Source organism: Natator depressus, chromosome 11, assembly GCF_965152275.1.
Source record: "Natator depressus isolate rNatDep1 chromosome 11, rNatDep2.hap1, whole genome shotgun sequence".
Lineage (NCBI taxonomy): Eukaryota > Metazoa > Chordata > Testudines > Cheloniidae > Natator > Natator depressus.
Window position 1 is genome coordinate 45366366 of NC_134244.1, and position 21403 is coordinate 45387768.

Here is a 21403-nt window from a genome sequence, read left to right on the forward strand (position 1 = left end):
CTCATTGAGCATAATACCAACTACATCAAAATTACTGAAACCTGGTGGTATGATTCATATCCCTGGAATGTTCAAATCAATGGTTATAACCTATTTAGGAAGGATCGAATGGGCAAAAGGGGAGAAGGAGCAGTAGTCTGTCAAAAACGACATTACAGTACTTGTTTCTGATTCAATGAATACTCAGAAGATGGTCATCTTGAATGCTTATGGATCAATGTCCTAAAAGATAACACACAAGATGGGGCACTAGTTGGTGTCTGCTACAGACCACCAAATCATACTAAAGAACAGGATGACCAGCTCCTTAAACAGAATAAGGTCGAAACCAGGGCCAGTTTGACAAAGCTGAAAACAATTGTGAACCAAATCAGCTGGGATGAATAATTTAATAAAAAAAATTTAATGATCATTTGGAATTTTTTAATAACACTTTACTAGATGCCCCAAAAAACCTACAACCCCACAATTGAGGAAGAAGGCTGCATTAGTTTTTTTTAAAAATGATCTGGTTTAAGGGGAAGTGAATGCAGCTATAAAAATTAAAATAGAACAAATGGAATCAAGGAGAAACCAACAGTAATTCATATAAAGCAGAAGGTAAGAATTATAGAAAATTGATAAGGGAAGCAAAGGGACACAAGTAGAAATTTATGGCCAGCAGAGTTAAGGACAATAAGGTGGCTTTTTTTTTTAAGGATTATTTTTAGTTCTTAATATACTAACAATGGTATTGGTCCATTACTAAATAGAAATGATAGAATTATCCATAATAATGCAGAAAATAAAGAAGTGTTAAATTTCTTTCTGTAATTGGGAAAACAGATGTAGTTATAGCATATGACGACACTCTTTCCATTCCACTAGCATCTCAGAAGAATGTTAAACAGTAGCTACTAAAGCTAGACATTATTAAAATCAGAAGGTCCAGATAATTTGCATGCAAGAATTTTAAAAGAGGAGCTCACTAGAGAGGGCTAGACATTTCAGGGCAGTTTTGAGGAAATTCAGGACTGGGGGCATGTTGGGGTTACTTGGCTAGTAGTAAACAAGGCTGGTAGAGACCAGAGTGTAGCTGTGGTGTAACAAGGAGGCTGTTGGAGTCAGAGTTACTCAACCAGGGCCGCTGAACACACAGACAATATAGGCTTGTAAGCTAGCTGGGAGTGTCTAGACAGGGAAGTATGGCAGCAAAGCATTAAGGCACTCAGGGATTACAGATCAAGTATTGACAACTGATGTGAGTTGCACCCCAAAATATAACTAATTATAGATCTGTCAGTCTGACATTGATCCCAGGCAAGATAATGGAGCAGCTGATACTCGACTTCATTAATAAAAAGCTAAAGGAGGACAATGTAATTAATGCAAATGAGCATGGGTTTATGGAAAACAGATCTTGTCAAACTAACTTGATATTTTGTTTAATGAGATTGCAAGTAATAGTCTTGATGTAACATACGTAGACTTTTGTAAGGCTTTTGACTTGGTACTGCATGACATTTTGATTTAAAAAACTTAAATGACATAAAATTAACATGGCACACATTAAATGGATTAAAACTGGCTAACTAATAGACCTCAAAATGTAATTGTAAACAGAGAATTGTCATTGAGTTGGTCTGTTTTTAGAGAGTCCCACAGATATCTGTTCTTGACCCTACACTATGTAACATTTTTAATCAGTGACCTGGAAGAAAACAAAATCATTATTGCTAAAGTTTGCTGATGACACAAAAACCGGTTCAGATAGATCTGGATAGCTTGGTAAACTGGGTGCAAGCAAAATAATATATGTTTTAATACAGCTAAATGTAAATATATACTTCTAGGAACAAAGAATGTCGGCCATACGTACAGGATGGGGACTCTATTCTAAGAAGCAGTGACTGGAAAAAAAATTGGGGGACATGGTAGATAATCAGCTGAATGTGATCTCCCAATGATTCTGTAGACAAAAGAACTAATGCAATCCATAAACAGGAATCTCAAGTAGGAGCAGAGTAGTTATTTTAACTCTATATTTGGCACTGGTGTGACTGCTGCTGGAATACTGCATCCAATTCTGGTGCCCGACATTCAAGAAGGATGCTGATAAATTGGAGAGGATTCAGAGAAGAGCCATGAGAATGATTAAAGGATTAGAAAACATGCCTTACAGAGATAGGCTTAAAGAGTTCAATCTACTCATCTTAACAAAGCAAAGGTAAGGAGTGACTTGATTACAGTGTATAAGTGTCTACATGGGGAACAAATATTTAATATTGGGCTCTTCAATCTAGCAAACAAAGGTATAATACAATCCAATAGCTGGAAGTTGCAGTTAGACAAATTCAGACTGAAACAAGGCATACATTTTTGAGAGAGAAAGTAGGTGAGGTAATATCTTTTATTGAACCAACTTCTGTTGGTGAAAAGTACAAGCTTTTGAGTTCCCACAGAGCTCTTCATGTCTGGGTAAAGAAGCAGAGTGTCTGAGCTAAATATAAGTTGGGATACTACACCAATATCCAATATATGTTAAATTCAAGGTCTTAATCTTCAACTTCAAATTACACAATGGTTTGGACCCAGGATAATTCAACTATCACCTACAGCTCTGGGATGAGGATCTCTGCCAACAAGGAACAGTACAGCTGCCCATCACAAGACAAACTCTCTCATGGGCTGGTCCAAGACTGGAATGAACTCGTGCAAAATCGAAGAACCACCTTAAACCCAAGAGTAGGAACGATGGTCTTGTGGATGAGGTACTGGACCAGGACCAGAATAATACTTCTCTACTTCACAGGGGTGTTGAGAGAGTAAAATCCACTAATGATTGTGAGGTGCTCATACTACAGTGATGAGGGTCACAAAGTATCTAGATAGAAACCTCACCACCTTGTGCTCCACGGGAACGGCACACTTCTTCAACATTGCCTTTTCTAATAAAAAACACACATAGCACAATGTACATGTTTATTTTTTAAATCCCTACATAGTTTCCTCCAGGGGACAGGAACAGAAAAAGAACCACATCGAACAGATGCTAGTCACGTCTCTTAATGCACTTCTGGAAGATGTTCAGAAACTACAGTGACGAAGATTATATATGACTCTGAATAGAACAGATTAGAATTAGGCAGCAAGCGTGCCTTTTATAATGAAAAGGAAAACTGTTAGCTAGATGCATTTGAAGGGATTGTGGTTACCTAGCTAACAGTGCTTCTAGATTGGTGGAAGATGAATAAATCTGTTTTGCTTACATAGATAAAGCACAACATGGAGATGAATATATAAAGGAATATTTTCTAAAACTTTACATTGGAAAATAATTGTCATCAAGATTAGAGCTGATTGAAGATTTCTGAATTATAAGTTTGACAAAATTTGTACCACATTTTGGACATTCCCCCAAAATTTTCAGGTCTATGTTGCAGTTTCTGCTGATTCTAATACAGGATATTTGCACACTTCACAAGACCACCACAGTGTATCATCAATCATTAGGAACACCTGCATTAGTCTCATAGTGGTTTACTTGTTTAAAGCTTGTACCACCACTAGGAGGTAGAGGGTACTTTGCTATACCTCACTTCCCCCCCACACACACACCCCCAATAATGCACAAATTGGAAAAATCTTACATTTTTTGCCTATTTTTGCATATGTGTATTATATAGATGCATGTATATGTATAAAGTAACAGTATAAATCAGTTCACTGCTAATATAACACATAGAAAAAGATTAGAGAAATAAATCATTCATTCTGAAAACTGAATCATTTGAACAATGGTTTTAATAATAGAGTAGATCATGCCTCAGCCTTGAAAGCCCAGTTATGAAGAAATATGCCTTCAATCAATTTCACATGCCTTTAAAACTACATACAGCATTTCATTTCTTATTTTTATGTTTAAATTCTGTCACACTGTACTCTGCTCATTTCCAACATTTCCTTGGGATGTGTTCATACATTCAGGTATTTCCTTGAATTTTGTTCATGTATTTTGTTTTTTCACTTTCAGACATTGCCTAGAACTTGATTTCCCTTCTCTGCTATCTTCATTACTGAAATACTCCTGAACACTACGTTTTCTGTGACACTGTCTTTACTTCTTACCATAAAAATAGTGCAGTAATTCTCTATCATACCTTAGAATCAGAAGTGTAGGTCTGGAAGGGACCTCAAAAGGTCATCTAGTCCAGTCCTCTGCACTCAAGGCAGGACTACATAATAACTAGACCCACTCCTGACAGTCGTTTGTCTAACTGCTCTTAAAAATCTCCAATGAGGGTGATTGCACAACCTCCCTAGGCAATTTATTCAAGTGCTTAACCACCCTGACAGTTAAGAAGTTTTTCCTAATGTCCAGTGTAAACCTCCCTTGCTGCAATTTAAACCCATTGCTTCTTGTCCTGTCTTCAGAGATTAGCAAGATTTTTTTGCCCTCCTCCTTGCAACAACTTTTTATGTACTTGAAAACTTATGGTCGTCCCCCCCCCCCCCCCCCGGCCATTCGTCTTCTCTTCTCCAGACTAACCAAACCCATTTTTTCCCCATCTTCCCTCACAGGTTATGTTTTCTAGATATTCAATCATTTTTGTTGCTTGTTACATAATTATATTCACTATTACATTATTTACTCCTAGGGGAATTCTGCACCACTACACACGCAGAATTCATGTCCCATGCAGATTTCTTTGCTTCCCCACAGAAAATGACCAAGCCCCACTCCCCCAACCCCTCCCTGCTGAGTTCTCCACACCCAGACCTCCCCTCCCCCACCAGATTCCATCCACCCATACCCCCAACCACCTTCAACTGGACCCCCCCTGCTGAGTCCCATTACCCCTGCACATGGAACCCCACCAAACCCCTGTGCATTCTGATCCCCCATGCACCCAAACTCCCACTGAGCCACCCACACCCAGACTCCCCCACACAGAACCGTCTCACCCATACTAAGCCCCTCCACACTTGGATCCTGCTGTGCTGAGCCTGTCTGCCCACACCTGGTGTGGAAGGGTAGGGCCCTGGGGTGTTTCTGGGGCAAGCCCAGCCCTTGCCCTGGGTCAGGGTCAGATGCAGCCTCACCACTGAGTCCCTGTCCCAGGGGGGGTGGGGGGTACGTGGAAGGATGGGATCTCGTGCCTCCATGCAGCCAGTGGCCTGTGCTCCCCACTGCCATGCTGGAGCCTCCACATTTATTTGATAAAATTTGCAAAATTGTAAAATATTGTGCGCAGAATTTTTATTTTTGGCACAAAATTCCAATAGGAGTAATTATTAGTACATTTTGGTTTCTTGTTACATTATCCTGGTCTTCTTACCAGCATTTGAGAGAAGTGTGTTCTTTTGGTGGTTCTCTGTGAAATATCCTATTATGTTATTTACTGGCTTCACTGGCACATTCTGGTACAGGATGCAGATAAGATAAGTTACCCATAAAGACAAAGACGCTAATGACTCTAGCTGATATTCCTGCTTTTCAAGCCAATGGAAACATGAGTTTTGTTTCTGGTAGGGGTATATCTCCTGAAGCATTGCCCTAACTCACTGTCAAAGTAAAGCTTTCATTACTTATAGTAGTTCCAAAACATATTCACTGAATTGCTTCACAAAACCAAATTCAGCTGACTAACAAAGCAAGAGCAAAGGCATTTATACTCTCCATTCACTTGGTTGTATAAGAAAGCCAGGTGTGAGATGAAGTGGAGAAAATAAACAGAACTCAGCTGGTACTTACCAAAGAAGTGGCCCAATCCCCCCACAATTCAATGAGTGGAACCAAAAAAAAAAAAGTGTTTTTATAGAGCCTTTCAGAGTGCTTTAAAAACATTAATTCATTTAGCCTTGCAATGTACCTTATTTATTCACATTGCTTCGAAGAGCCCCAATCTGGAAGCCCTTATACACAAATCTCAAATAGATAGAGATATGAAAGTAGATTTTAAAAAATCTTGTAACTTGTTCAGACAAACCAACTCCAAAACATAAATCACCCAACAAAACCACAGCCCCCTCATTAACCTGCACAGTATCCCTCAACCCAATAATTTACCTAAAGACCATGAAATGGATAATTCATGCAGCATGCTTCAAAGGTTAACAAAAGTTAGTCTCTGCCAGTGCAATGAGAAAGTAACCCCTAAATTGGAAGAGCCCCTGTACAAAAGCATCCTGCTACCAGCTTCCTCTAGGTAGCCAGGTACCCAAGACCAGAATATTTTATGGCATCAAACTAAAACCAACTCCTTACATTCTACGAACTAATCAGAAGCCAATGGTAAATACAGACAAGAAGTATAATGACAAACTCATAATCAAGAGGTATCAAAAGATAGCTGACATATCTAAAAGAATGAACACAGATGATGGATTTGCTCCTGGCAATTAATGAAGATAACTGACCAATGCAACCTGAGCAGTTTTTACACCATACCTAGGCCTGAACCCAGAGCATGAAAGCTCTAGTTTTCTGGAACTATAGCCTTAACATCTGCCCACTTAGGGCTGAGATCCACACATCCATTTGAACTTAAAGGCTGAGATACTGAAACTCACCACCTGTCAAAAATCAGAACCCAGCTGTATATAAAACAGCACCTAGAAGTTAGGGTGCCCAAAATCTGGGCCTACGCAGCATGCCCATGATGTCACGGCAAGTCTTTGGGGATAGACCCCGTGTCTTTTGATTTCTAGTTCTGTGTTTTTTACCCAACAGACCATGCTTCCTCTTTTCCTGGGTGGGAGACAGGGGGAAGAGAGGGTATTTTATTTGTTTCTTCCCTTTCAAGAGCAAATGGTAAAACAAAGTTTCAAATAAAATAGACAAATAAAAATGGCCTGCTGCTGCAGTCTGTGTAAGAAAAATAGCGTTACCCCTTTTTTACTTGAGCAGTCAAAGTTTGGGGCCCTGTGGATGTTCCCACTGGGAGCAGAAATTGGCAAAGGAGTCTGATATTTTCTTTGATACAATCTTTTTTATTTGTTAAGAATATACAAAGTCCTGCTATTTCAAATGCTGGAGAAACCAAAAGCAGGTAATCGCTTCTTTTCTTATATCACCAAGCCTCTAACTAGCACCAGACTCAAAAACTCTCTCTCTCTCTAGCTTCTTTCAGGGCCATACTACAAGGCTTATGCCTGGATTTCTTCAGTCTCTCTCCAGTTCTGTGTTCCTTCACATACACATCCTAACCAAAAGCAAAACAACCTCTGCCTACAAAGTGCAAAACTCCTCTTGTCTGGGGTGGGGGCGGGGCAGGGCTTGTGATTAATTTACCTTTATAATTATGTTAACTGAAGAGGGTATTCCATCTCAATCTCAGTAAGGTTTTAACTCAACCCATAACAAGATTTATGTCTTAAGGCATTTTTCCATGGGAACTGACTCACTGGAGAATAAAATGCAACTAGATTATTCTTTAATAAGTCAGTGTCCTATCTCCTACCCAATCATTCAAATTTTTTTTAAACAATGGCAGATATATTAAGTGAAGTCACAAAACCCATATGCTCATTTTCATGGCACCCACATCAAGAAACCACCTAACAGTGTGGTTGTCTTTTGATCCATTTACAGTATTTTAGGAACATCTCAAATTCAATTATTTCTTCAAAACAGAAGCCCACACTTGTTAAAAAAAATTTCTCAAACAAAATGCAAGCTTATAGAAAATGAAGCATGCCTCACTTTGAAGTTGGCAAGGAACAAGGAGAGCAACTTTAGCCCCACTAATAGTTTTAATTATGCTAGCAATGGATTTTTCACATACATGAACTGGAAACACAAGTCAGTCTTCTAAAAGTAAGATCTCTATAAGGTGAAATTCACACTCAAAATAGGGCTTAAGGAGTGTATGGGCTTTGTGGTGGCCTTCTGGCACGGGGGTAAATTAAAACTATTATGTACCTGCCTATGATCTATACTTTGTCATTACTCTTCTACAGATTGGATATATGGTAGGACAAAAAGCACACACCAGTACTTAGTTACAGGATTCCTTTGGATATCAACCAATAATTAAGCAAGTGTCAAGTCTTATGTTAAATCTTTATTACCACTGGAACATAACTGAGTATCTTGAATGTATGAGACAAGATTTTGTGGTACACCTCTAAGAGGTGCAACACAGATTTCACAGCCTGAGGGGAGTGAGGGGGGGTTGGGGAGGGGTTAAACTAAGATGGCTTTCAGCCACTTTTGCACATTCCTACTGCTAGGTTGCTCCTGGGACTGGAGGCGCCCCTAGAACAAGCTAGAAAATCCTGGGGCCTGTCTATGTTACAGCAGTCTGTTGGGGCTGCCCGATAATCTGCAGTATTGCCCAGAAACTCTACAGCACTAGGTAGAGCTGCTCAGGAATTTTTCATTTCTACTGTTTTTAGTCAAAACCAAAACACGTTTGGCAGGAACAGAGTTGAGTATGAGTTTGGCAGAACCAGTTTCCAAAAAAAAAAAAAAAAAAAAAAAAAAAAAAGCCAATGGCAAGAGCTGGGGTGGGAATCACACTCATGGTTTCTAATTAGTATATAATATCTTTCCAAAATCACCTCTGCGATTTCATATGGTGATCTTCATTATAATTGTTAATGGTCCAGGTCCTCGGTGGGTGTAAACCAAGGGATCCAGTTCACACCAGATGAGAATCTGGCCCATTTTTCTCAAGAAGAATGGGGGACACAAACAGTGTTTGTAATCCCGCTTCAGTTAACTGCGCAAGGTAAAATATTAAGTAAAAAATGGTTGTGTTCAATACATTAACAAAGTAGTAAATGGTTGAAAAGTATATATAAAGCAACTTCCCTCAAGATAACTGAAACCAAGATCTTTACACATTATGATGTGCTGTGTGTATTACTTCAGTTATGTTCACAAGCTTATTAAAATATTTCTACAAAACAAGTCAATTTAAAAAATTGCTTTAGTTTTCTGCTAGAAACTGGAAAGTAGACAAACACATTGCTTGACACCAAAACCTTGAATTAACAAGATCTATTACCATATAGTCGGACTCATCACAATGTCGATAATTTTACAGAAGATGTATATTAATTATTAATAATTCAACTTTAGATCCATTTGGACAAATGCTCAGTTATACAAAAGCAGTTTCAAAGCATTAGAGCATAATTTATTCAACCAAAATCTGATTCTAACAGTTATATTCCTTGACTTTAAAAGTTCCCTATTTCTGCAAACTATATGACCCAGGTTGTGAATAGGCCTTTGGCAGGAGAGGTGGAGTGGGAGGAGCTTCCATCTTTGCATGCTCAAGGCAGGGGGCAATCACAATAGCAGACTCTGCACTCAAGGGAGTGCAAGGGAGCTTTGCCTCCTACACGCCTCAAGAGAGACCATCTCCCAAAGTGGAATGGGAGAAGGCAGATTTATTTCTACCATTCCCCCCTACCCCTTTCACCACCCCCCTACATAGCAGAAGCTCAGGAAGTGAATTTTGCCTGTCACAATATAGCCCTACATTATTTGTACTGACTTTAGCATCTTCAGATTTGACTTTGTTATTTGCCTTGTTTACATTTCACTTAAGAGTAAATGTATTTATTCACCTGTAATATCTCCCATTTCAGTCCTCTTCCTACCTATTTTGGAGTAATGTTTGGGGAGTTAGTTTAATACTGTGATTGTATAACTTTACGAACACTTAGGAAGACCTAGTACTTACCTCAGAGAAATTACTTGCAGTCTAATGTGAAACTAAATGAACAAATGAATGGAACAAACAGGAAGAAAAGAAGGAATATGAAGGTAACAAGATGAAGATGTTACATAGCTGTGTGGACAAGTTGATAACATATTTTGTCCCAGTAAGAGTACGTGAAGGAAACCAGAACATTGTTAAATACAGTTGTGACAAATATAACAATTCCCTGCAATATCCTGTTGTCACAGTTCAGAGCAACTGCATCTGTATTCCCCTCTTTGGTCCACCAGGGGCACCCACTCTCAGGCTTCCAGCTCCCTGGCCATTACCTCTTGTGCAGAGAGACTCATCTCTCTCCCTTCTGGCTTGGTTTTTCCAGGCTGTACAGTTCTTTGCCTACACTGTGAGCTCCCAAGCAAGTCAGACTGCCTAAGCAGGCTATTTTTACCTTCTCCTCAGAAGCTATAAGCAGCGTAACTGCCTGAGGTATAAGTTACCACACAGCCCCTTTCTAAGCAAGCACCTTGATTCTTAAATTGAAAGCACTACAGATAAAACATTAAAACAGTAAAAGAACCTACAAGCATGCTAACAGATCGCCAGTGATCATCCCAGTTCCAACAGTCTCTGGCAGGTGATCAGTCCTCCAAACCCCACCAATGGGTTTTTTGATGGTCACAAGTTCATAACAGCTGTTAGCTCAGAACAAACACCCCCATAGATCTGAGAGTCACTCCTTTACAGAGAGTTTGGGTCTTTGATTTGCAGAGACCAAGAACAGGTAATCAGCCAGAAAATGACCCCTCCTGGCATAACCAGAGGTGGTGATTTGCATTCACCTGCCACCAGGTATTTCCTAGGAACCCCACTTAACTTTCTTTGTCCAGCACATTGTTTAAAATAGTGCTTTGATGCTCGTAACACTTCCCAAGGTTTACACTGGCCATATCCCCCGCACCCCATCTCAGAGAAATTACATACAATCCCACAATAATATAAACTTTGCATTTTAATAAAATGAACTAAGATACTTAGGTTTATTTCAATGAGTTTGTCCAGGATATTGCAGGGAATTGCTATATCTGTCACAACTGTATTTAACAATGTTCTGGTTTCCTTCACGTACTCTTACTGGGACAAAATATGTTACCAACTTGTCCACACAGCTATGTAACATCTTCATCTTGTTACCTTCATATTCCTTCTTTTCTTCCTGTTTGTTCCATTCATTTGTCCATTTAGTTTCACATTAGACTGCAAGTAATTTCTCTGAGGTAAGTACTAGGTCTTCCTAAGTGTTCGTAAAGGCCTGGCATAATGGGACACTGATCCTGAGCCATTGGGCGCTATTGCAATACCAATAAATAATAGTTGTCTTGTGATAAAGAACATCAAAATCTGAGCAAAATCCACTTATTTTTAGAATACCTACTCATTTGAAGATGTCACCATAAATAGCTCTAAGCCAAGACAAGGCTGTAGATTTGTTGAGGAAAATAATGAAAATATTATGTAGTGAACTATATATGTTTCTTTTTGACAAATTAAGCTGAATAATTATAGGATTTGTTCATCTTCAAGTCAAGATCTGAGAGAGATTCCCTGATTGGACACTCAAAAGGCAGACATTTTTCAGTGCTTTTAATGGATGCCCTAAAAGAAATTTAATTTAAGGTGGTTTCATTAAGCACTTATGCTCCTCTCAAATGGAGATTACCATTTTCATACCCTTTGGTGAAACTGACAAGAGGCGGTACAAATTTGACAACCAGAAGCAGACATATCTAACAAGAAATTACTATGTAAATGCGTGTGGGGGAGATAACATTTGTAAATATTTGCTGGTGAGCCATTTTCTGCAGTGGGTGGAACTTCTATAGGAAATTAGCAGAAATTTAAATGAAAAGCCAGAACCATCAGATGTATACATGGGGCTGGCTGATGGCAGAAAGAATGAAAACCCATATTACTAATCATTTGGGAAGGAGGAAGGGCAAGTTTCTTAGGAAAAAAACTCTTTCCCACCTTTTCAAATTATATCACAAACTATTTAGCACAATCTAAGCACATACCTTTAGACAGAAAGATGTATTGCATGCATGGGTTACTAACCCCTTACACATGCTGTATGTGGCACAACAGGCATGTGCTATCGAAGTTCAAGGCTGAAAAAGTAAAGGCAGCACCACGGTTGTGATAAAGAGAGAAAGAAAACCACCCACAAATGTTAGTTCTAGAACTTTGGTTTGTAATGAATTCAAGTTAATTCTGCTGTTAAAGGAATATAAACAAAATTCAATGCAATTCTGACTTATTTGGCTGTAAGTCAGCACAGTATTTGATCCTCACAAAAAGCAGCAGGGGAAAGAAAAACACTAAAACTCCATTACTTAAACATAAAACTATTTACTATTCAATTGTTCAATTCACTTTACAGGAATTTAAAATAGTCTTATGTTGGGGTTGAGTGAAACCTTGTTCAAGCTGGTGGGCATAATTAACCGCTCTTCATTCAGGATAATTTTAAGCATCAGTTAAGCTCCTTTTGGAGTGAGATAGCAAAAACAATAGCATCCACCCTCCAAAACACTAGCCACATTGAATGCTGCTCATGAGCTGAGCTATGTGAGAGAAAGGTTCCACAGGAGACAACTGCAAACACAGAGGGACAAGTATTGTTTTGTGGGAAGGGTATGACAGTGTAGAAGCAGCCAGAAACACCAAAGCAGCAAACTGAGAAGTTAGCAGAAAACCAGAGAACCACTTGTAAATTGACCCTTAGAGAAAGGTCAGAGAGCCGTCTGACTCCTACTGTGTTCACGGAAACAGGACTGCATGTACATTCTTCGTAAACATATGAAATTGCATCTTAAAAAAAAGTGGACTCCATCATATGTCGCTTTCAATAGAAATAACCTGCAAGACCCTGAATACTGGCTAAACTTGAGTCAAAAGGGGTAACAATAGCTTCTACCTTCTTTTCACTAATTAGAGCCAAATTTTAAAGACTACACTGCTCCAGCATTTTCCTGTAGGAATTGCACTTATTAGATGTCTTGCTGGTGTGATTGCAGACTCATGCTCTCAGACATTTTTTATTTTAGTCTGTTCAGAATTGTGGAAAGTTTACCTCCTGGAAATTGGTGAGATTCTTAGAGCATCAAAGGAAGCATAAGAGATAATAAAAGACAATACAAAGTGCATAATGTCCTCCTACAAAGTACACTGAGTAACCAATAGAGAAAGTTTACAAAAGCCATGTATTTAAGCTACAGAAAGTATGTAACAACCACAAAAAATGTTCTTAGGGAGGTTAATTTTTAATAGCACAGAAACCTTCTCTACAAGCATAAGCCTAGAAACAAACACGCAACAAGCTGCAGGTTGTTCCTTGGATGACTAATCATAACTGTTTGCTGTTATTGTGAAGACTATAAGAGATATTTGTTAGCTAAAGATTTCCTTTTTTCAAGCAGTCTCACCATTCCTGACAGAAGGCTACCTTGCAGGCAGGACCAGACCTGACAATCCGGGGAAAGGTCTGGCGGCACCCCTTGCACGTCATGTAAAACTGAAAGCCTTGTTAAACAAAAACACGAACAAAAAAACAAAATAAAAACAAAAACAAAAAAAAGAGCATGCAGCTACACCTGGCCTTACTAGTCTCTTCATAATCTTCACCTACCTACATAATCATTTACCAAGCAATTAGTCCAAAGATGTTGGAATTAAGCTCCAAAAATCAGGTCATCTTGTAATAACTCTGAGGTAACCAGGGTGAATGTATACTTAATCTAGCAGACAAAAACACAAGATCCATTGGCTGGAAGTTAGAAAAATTCAAATCAGAAATTACATGTCATTCTTAATTGTGAGGGTAATTCATCATTGGAACAACTTCCAAAAGGAAAGTGGGAAATTCATCACTTGAAATCTTCAAATTGAGATTGGATGTCAAAGATATGCTTTAGTTCAACCACAAGTTACTGGGCTCAACAGCATGCACCTACATAGTAGGAAAGAATACCTTTCACTGCAGTAATTATTGGGTGAAATTCTATTACCCGTGCTATACGGGAGGTCAGACTGGGTGATCACAGTGGTGCCGTTTGGCCTTAAAATCTATTCATTACAGTTGATGGATGTTTGATTTCTTTTGCTTGCAACAGGAGAAGAATTTGCACCAAATTTTCATCTATTCCAAATCTGCCTACTTTGAGGATAAGAAGGTTTTGATTGCTATAGTGAGCCTTCTGTCCTATTTTCTTTTGTTGATTCAGCTTAATTTATGGATTGTCAACAGGACTTTTCCTGGGAGGAGGCCTGCTCACTGAGTCAGAAGTTTGTCCCATATTGGAAGAAGGAAGTGACCCTGCATTGACACAGAAGATCAGAGAATCATGGTATTATGATCCAGAATAGGACTGCAGATTCTTCAATACATAAAAGTCTCTAAACCAAGATTAGATGTCTTTCTAAAGATGTATTTTAGTTCAATGAGAAGTTATAGTCTGTGGTATAGAGAAGGTCAGACTAGATTAGTGTAATGCCCCTTCTGGCCTTAAGAATCTATGAACCTATGAAAGAATAGTGCTACCAAGTCTTGCTCTTGTCAATTTTTTCTAATTCTCTTTCAATTCCTGTTCAGAACAAAACATAAGCAGGACAACTCACCAGGGATCAAAGAGATCACCCCATCCTGAAAGAGTAGAAAAAATGTTTATCATTGATAATTGCTCAAAGGTGTAAAATGGTCTGCAACAGAGCTAATAGTCTTTGGTGGCTGTGTCCAGGGACACCTTTATTCTGGTGGCAGACCTGAGTAATGAGTTATGAAAGGACAGATTTGTGTTTCTTTTTGCTATGACCACGGGTATCCTGAGTGAATGCTCATGGTGAGGAGACCAGGCCAAAAAGTGCTTAATACTGAAAGTGATTTTGATCATAAGTGAACCCAAAGCATCTTCAGTGAGGGCTTGATTGGTATATGTAGGTAGGCACCCCCTTAGGTCCCCAGGACATTAGGAATTTATCTTTGCAAGCAGATGCTAGAATGGATCTCATTGTTCGTATTTTGAATTTCAGTTTCTTAACCAACCTGTATAGAGATTTCAGTTCCAGAATTCCTTAAACCCATCAGACTAGCATGTAGTCACTGAAGAGCTTCTACTCCTATTCTGAAACAAGATAAGGAAGCCACAATGAAAGGGACTTATTGCTGCCTGGTCCAATGCCAGGGCAGCTCCTATAGATTACAGCTCTGGTGGTTGAGACCTGTGAGGAACCTGCAATTGTTGTGGGGATGAAGGCTTGCATGGCAGCTCTGATGTAGTGAGTTGATCAAAGGCTGCAGTCTAGGGCTGTAGATGGGGTTGGAAACATCTGAAGGGCTGCTTGCAGTCCCTTGGAGCCACAGGAATAGCTTACGCAACACTCTTCTCAGGCCTCCAAGGCAGCTGAGGCAGAAATCGGGAAGCTACTGCTCCTAGCAAGGATGGGAAGGGTAGAGGACACTACCATCACTCCCACTTTGAGATGGACAGTCACTACTACAACTGAGTGAATAATTGATTTTTTTTCAGTTTGGTGGCTGAACCAAAAAATCGGGGGGGGGGGGGGAAACGGTTTTGAATTCAATGAGGTCATTCTTGGTCACTGTTGTTGAAGTTGTCCTACTTTGTACAAGCAATTTAAATATTCTGTGGCACAGAGGGAGTGAAAATGACTACAGCCTAGTGGTTAGCGCATTCACGTGGGAGACCCAGGTTTATTCACTGCAAATGCCTAATTTGGGATCCTGCTGGCACTTAAACTCTGAGCTGCTTGGTGGCATCAGGACTTTGGGTAGGGGTAGGCAGGAGAGGAGGTGGCATTAGACAGCAGCTGAACTGGAATTTAGAGGGTTTAAATTTTGGAATTAGGCTAATAAAGTGGCAGTTAGGCGAGGAGGAAATTCAAATTCATCAGTCCATCTCTATTGCCTTTGTTCCTGCTTCCCATATCCAGCAATCAGCTTCTCCCTCATCTCGCACCAATCCCCTCGGTGACAGTGACCCTCTTTTTCATTTATATATCTGATCACCTTGTATGGGGGGAGCAGAAATGGAGGCACGATGGGGGAGAAGAGAGCTTCCTGTATCTATAGCACATCCCCCTTATTTTTGGGTCCAGCTGCCCCAGTTACAAATTGATAAGGTATTTTTAAACTGTATTTGTTTTTAAAGAACAAAAAGAGGAATAAGATGAATACTTTACACAGCTAAGAGAAGCCAAGCCAACACATCTTTAAATCTTGAGGACATCTTGAGATGGAAAAGTTAATTTAGAAGCATAGTCAGGGAAGACAGGAGAAAGGGCAACACAGTTCACAGCTATAACAGAATAATCAGACAAATATCTATCAACAGAAGTTTTTTTTTTTTTTTTTTTAAAGAGATTAAGCCCACTTTAGGTGAGGTGGACCTAATCAGACAGATTTTATGGGAGCAGAAAACTGTGTGAAAAATGACCTGTTAGAACTGAATTTAATAACAGAGGCAGCAAATAACACAGTACATTGTTAGGACTCTATAGAACAGCTTTTGAACAGACTGATGAGAAAAGAAGTTATGCAAAAGCCTAGATTTTTCAGATACCTTTGCAATTCATACCATTTATTTATTTAACAGGAAAGTGTTGTTTCCCTACCAGCCACCAATAGTTTTTCTTTGTCTAAACCAACGTTCCTCAATCTCTTGACTATCTTTTTCAGATTCAAAGGTGCATATGGGTGGACATGCACAAAACAGAGACAAGCTGTGTACAGGCCCTTAAAGTTTACGTTCTGTGTCCATTATATGTATTGACAGCTGCCGATATTGTTCTGTTTTCTACAGAATATTTGGCTGCAGCTTCAAAAGACAAGAATGTGAGAACTGGGATCCAGCAGGGGTTAGCATTGTTTGCCATTTCATGTGTGTCAATCAAGGAGATCAGAATACAATTCCTAAATTCCAAATTGATTTGATGTGAAAGTGCAGAAATACTACAATAAAATGTCTGAGCTGCCAAAGGCAGACAGAGGGAATTACAGATGTGATATTCCAAACTCCCCACATTGTGCGAAGCTGAAGTGTCATTTTTAGCCCTTTATTAAGGTGCCTCGGAATCGTGGCTCTTCATACACAGTTGAGGTTAAATCAACGTCCTTCATTAAATTTTGAAGTAAGTCAGTGGGAGCTTTGCCCAAGTAAAGATTATGGATTCAGGCATGTTAAATACAGTTTCCAGTAAAACCCTACCAAAGCAGAAATCTAAGAACATATTTTCATAAAATATACTGAAAATACACCAAACTTAAGTTTTTGGCATTATTTGTTTTAGAAATGAAGGAAACCTTAGGGCTCTTCTAGAGTCATTGGATCCTTGTCTATACTACAAACAGTAGCAATAGGATATGTACTAGTCAAGGCACGGTTCAGGTAGATTTTCATGAAACAGTGATAAAAAGCCCAGCTTACACTAGTGGCCTTTCACCAGTGTAACCACATTATTGTTGTCCATCGCTGTACCATGGGTACTGCATTTCTAGAATAGATGGACCCTGGGAGCTCTCAGACATCAGGGCTTTGAGATGTAATCTCCGTACGGTTAAAAGAGCACAGCCCCTTTAAAATCTCATTCTGAGGCAGAGGAAGTGCTGCTTGTTCCAGGGAGAGGGGAATCAAAGTGGGGAGAGCAACAGGGGCATGTGTGTGTCTATAGTTCCCAAACAAAGCAACCAAGAACCAGCCCAAAGCTTGGAAGGGGTAGAGCGAATGATTGGGAACGTCCCAGGACAGGCACCAAGTCAGGAAGGAATCACCTGAGAAGGACAAACCAAAGCCGGACCCAGTATCACTGTCACCCAGAACTGTATGGAACCATGAGGACTGGGGCCTGTGCATTAGTACTGGGAATAAGAAGGGAGGTTGTCATGCTGTGGGTTTGCAGAGAGCAGCAGAAGAGGGCACCAGAGGGTTTGTTCGGGAAAGTTTACTGACACCGAAGATGACCAGGAGCACAGGAGACTCACAGCCAGACTGGAACTCTGCCCACGATTCCTGAACTCTGAGTCTAAATGCATGGCTTGGCATCTACCCTTCTATATTGTGGTTCCACTAGGCCCATGTGTCCTTATGTTAGATGCAACCCTGTTTTATCACTCCCCCAATATTCTCCCCCTTTTGTTTTCCTCCCTTCATCTCTCTCTGTAAATATTTCCCCCTCCCATATTCACTGTACTGTTCCAGTGTGTGTGTTTTTACTCCGGGGGTTTGGAACAAGAGCCACTGTTCTGAAAGGAACTTTCCCTGCCGTTTTCCTGTATACCCCTTTTCTTAGCAGGAGCTGCCCCGCAGAGCAGACTCCACCTTGGCCAGGAGGGCACTATAGTTACAGAGATACACATTTTTACACACACACACACACACACACTATTTTTATATATATTTATATACACACACACACACACATTTTTAAAAACAATGATAAAAACTAATTTTACATCTAAAATGTGAGATTGCTTTTCCTAAGAGCACAAAACAATCCATAATAAAATACACACCACAAACTGGGTAACCTCTACAAAGCAAGTGCCATTAAAATAAATAAAACTTTTTTTCTGTAAATAAATTGGCCCATTTTAACTGCATAGAATATGCGCTCATACTAGTAATATGTTATCTACCAGTAAAAAGATAAAAGAATACTTAACTAACCACATGTAAAAGATGTTCTTAGGAAAAACAAGATAAAAAATGGACTTTAGACATAGTAAGTAAGGCTAGTTAAAAAAAACTGATGGAACCATATTATACCAGAATATGCAGTTCTGTCAAAATAGAAAGAATTTCTTTCAAAATTTCAGAAAATGTTTTAATTTTTTTCATGCAAAATGACTGGTTTGAATTTTTTACATTTTGTATTATGTATTATAATAAAATATAAAGTCTAAATTTTAAAAAAATGATTGTGTTGAATAAAATGTTTCTAATGTTGAAGTCTCGAAATCCTTTGCAAAACAGAACTTCTGTTCTCCAAACAGCTCCAATAGTAAAACTGTGGACATTCAAAGAAACAATAAAACAGTGAGAGACCATCTGAAGACAGACAGACAGACAGTTACTCACCTGTGCAGTAAATGAGATTTTTGAGAGGTCTCTCTCTATGGGTGCTCCACTCCAGGTGATGGTGCGTCCCTGCACCTTCGCTTGGAGAGTTTTGCAGCAGTGCCTGCACGGGCCATGCACTCATGATGCCTACCTCACATGCCATTGGCGCCTGAAGTATCATGCGCACGACCCGAAGTCCTCAGTTCCTTCTCTATCGCAGAGTATACTTGAAACTCTGAAGTAGAGGGGAAGAGGGAGGGACATGCATCTCAAAGAACCTCAATTACTGCACAGGTAACTCTTCTTCTTCGAGAGGTCCCTGTGGCTGTTCCACTGCAGGTGACTGTAGCAGTGTCCTCTTAGGATGGCACGGGCTTCGGAGTTGATAGAATAGCTGTGGACAGTACCACACGGCCAAGCTGAGTATCTGCTGTATGGCCTTGCGTGATTGCATAGTGTTAGGCAAAAGTGTATTCAGAGGCCCTGGTGGCTGCTTTGCATATGTCCACAAGGGGGACGTTGTTTAGGAAAGCTACAGATGTTGATCTGGATCTACTGGAATGTGTCTTGACTGTGGCTGTATGCCTTTCAGTTGGTAGCATAAGCAAATGCATCCAGCTATCCAATTAGAGAGTCTGTGTGGTTATGGATTTACCCTTGAAGCATTCAGCAACTGATACAATGAGTTTTGGTGAAGCGCTAAATGTCTTGGTTCTGTCCAAGTGAAGAGCTAGCACTCTTTAACGTCAAGGGTGTGCATCATGGCTTCGAAGGAGTTCCCATGTGGTTTGGGAAAGAAAGATGGAAGCTGAAGCTGAATGGGTTGATTAATATGGAAGGAAGTGTGTACTCTGGGGAGGAATTTAGGGTGGGTTCATAAGGTGATTTTATCTTTGAAAAAGATGGTATATTGGTGGGTCTGCCAATTTCTCCCACATGTCTCGCTGATATGATAGCTAGGAGGAATGACACCTTCATGGATAGATGTAGTAAAGAGCAGGTTGGTAATGGTTCAAAAAGCTTCTGAGTTAGGGCTGTAAGGACTAAGTTTAAATCCAAAGGCACCATGGGTGGTGTCACAACTGGGTAGAGGGTTTGAATACCCCTGATGAAACGTTTGGTGTTCGGGTAAGCAAAAATCATAGCGTCATCTATTTTTTGATGAAAGGAGGTAATAGCCGCTGGATGTACCTTCATGGAGCTGATGGACAGGCCCTATTGTTTTAATTCTAGGATATAATTGAGAACTTGTGGAAGAGGTGCCGACGTTGCATCAATTCGTTTAGCACACCATATAGTAAATTTCTTCCACTTACGTGAATAGCTGATGCATGTAAAGTCTTTCCAGCTATGAAGTAGCATCCTTTGGCCTTGTCTGTCTGAATTTTCTGTTTTCAGAGTAACAGCCGTGTTAGTCTGTATTCGCAAAAAGAAAAGGAGTACTTGTGGCACCTTAGAGACTAACCAATTTATTTGAGCATGAGCTTTCGTGATACATCCGATGAAGTGAGCTGTAGCTCACGAAAGCTCATGCTCAAATAAATTGGTTAGTCTGCAAGGTGCCACAAGTACTCCTGAATTTTCTGTGTTACTCTGTGTAGCAATGGTATTGGTGGGAACGCATAACAAAGGTCTGTGTTCCAGCTGATCAGTAATGCATCCCCCATGGATTGCTTTCCCAGGCCTGTTCTGGAGCTGAATTTCTGGCATTGGTGTTGCGGGCCATTGCAAACAGTTCTATACATGGGTAATGCCATTTTCGGAATACAGCTTGAAGCACTGTATCGTTGAGTTCCTATTCATGGTCTTGCAGAAAGCATCTCCTGAATTTGTCTACCATGGTGCTCTGCCTTCATAAGAACATAAGAATGGCCACATGGGGTCAGACCAAAAGTCCATCCAGCCCAGTATCCTGTCTGCCTACAATGGCCAATGCCAGGTGCCCCAGAGGGAGTGAACCTAACAGGTAAGGATCAAGTGATCTCTCCTCTGCCATCCTTCTCCACCCTCTGACAAACAGAGGCTAGGGACACCATTCCTTACCCATCCTGGCTAATAGCCATTAATGGACTTAACCTCCATTAATTTATCCAGTTCTCTTTTAAACCCTATTATTGTCCTAGCCTTCACAACCTCCTCAGGCAAGGAGTTCCACAGGTTGACTGTGCGCTGAGTGAAGAAGAACTTCCTTTTATTTGTTTTAAACTTGCTACCCATTAATTTCATTTGGTGGCCCCTACTTCTTATATTATGGGAACAAGTAAATAACATTTTCTTATTCACTTTCTCCACACCACTCATGATTTTATATACCTCTATCATATCCCCCCTTAGTCTCCTCTTTTCCAAGCTGAAAAGTCCTAGCCTCTTTAATCTCTCCTCATATGGGACCCGTTCCAAACCCCTAATCATTTTAGTTGCCCTTTTCTGAAGCTTTTCTAATGCCAGTATATCTTTTTTGAGATGACATCTGTACGCAGTATTCAAGATGTGGGTGTACCATGGATTTATATAAGGGCAATAAGATATTCTCAGTCTTATTCTCTATCCCTTTTTTAATGATTCCTAACATCCCGTTTGCTTTTTTGACTGCCGCGGCACACTGCATGGCTGTCT

At 39.9% G+C, this 21403-nt stretch overlaps 1 protein-coding gene across 3 annotated transcripts in view; it reads right to left on the reverse strand.

Moving 5' to 3' along the window:
• ZNF385B (zinc finger protein 385B) overlaps nt 1-21403 on the reverse strand; it is a 305313-nt gene that overhangs the window by 198930 nt on the left and 84980 nt on the right. The gene's annotated exons all lie outside the window — the stretch shown is intronic.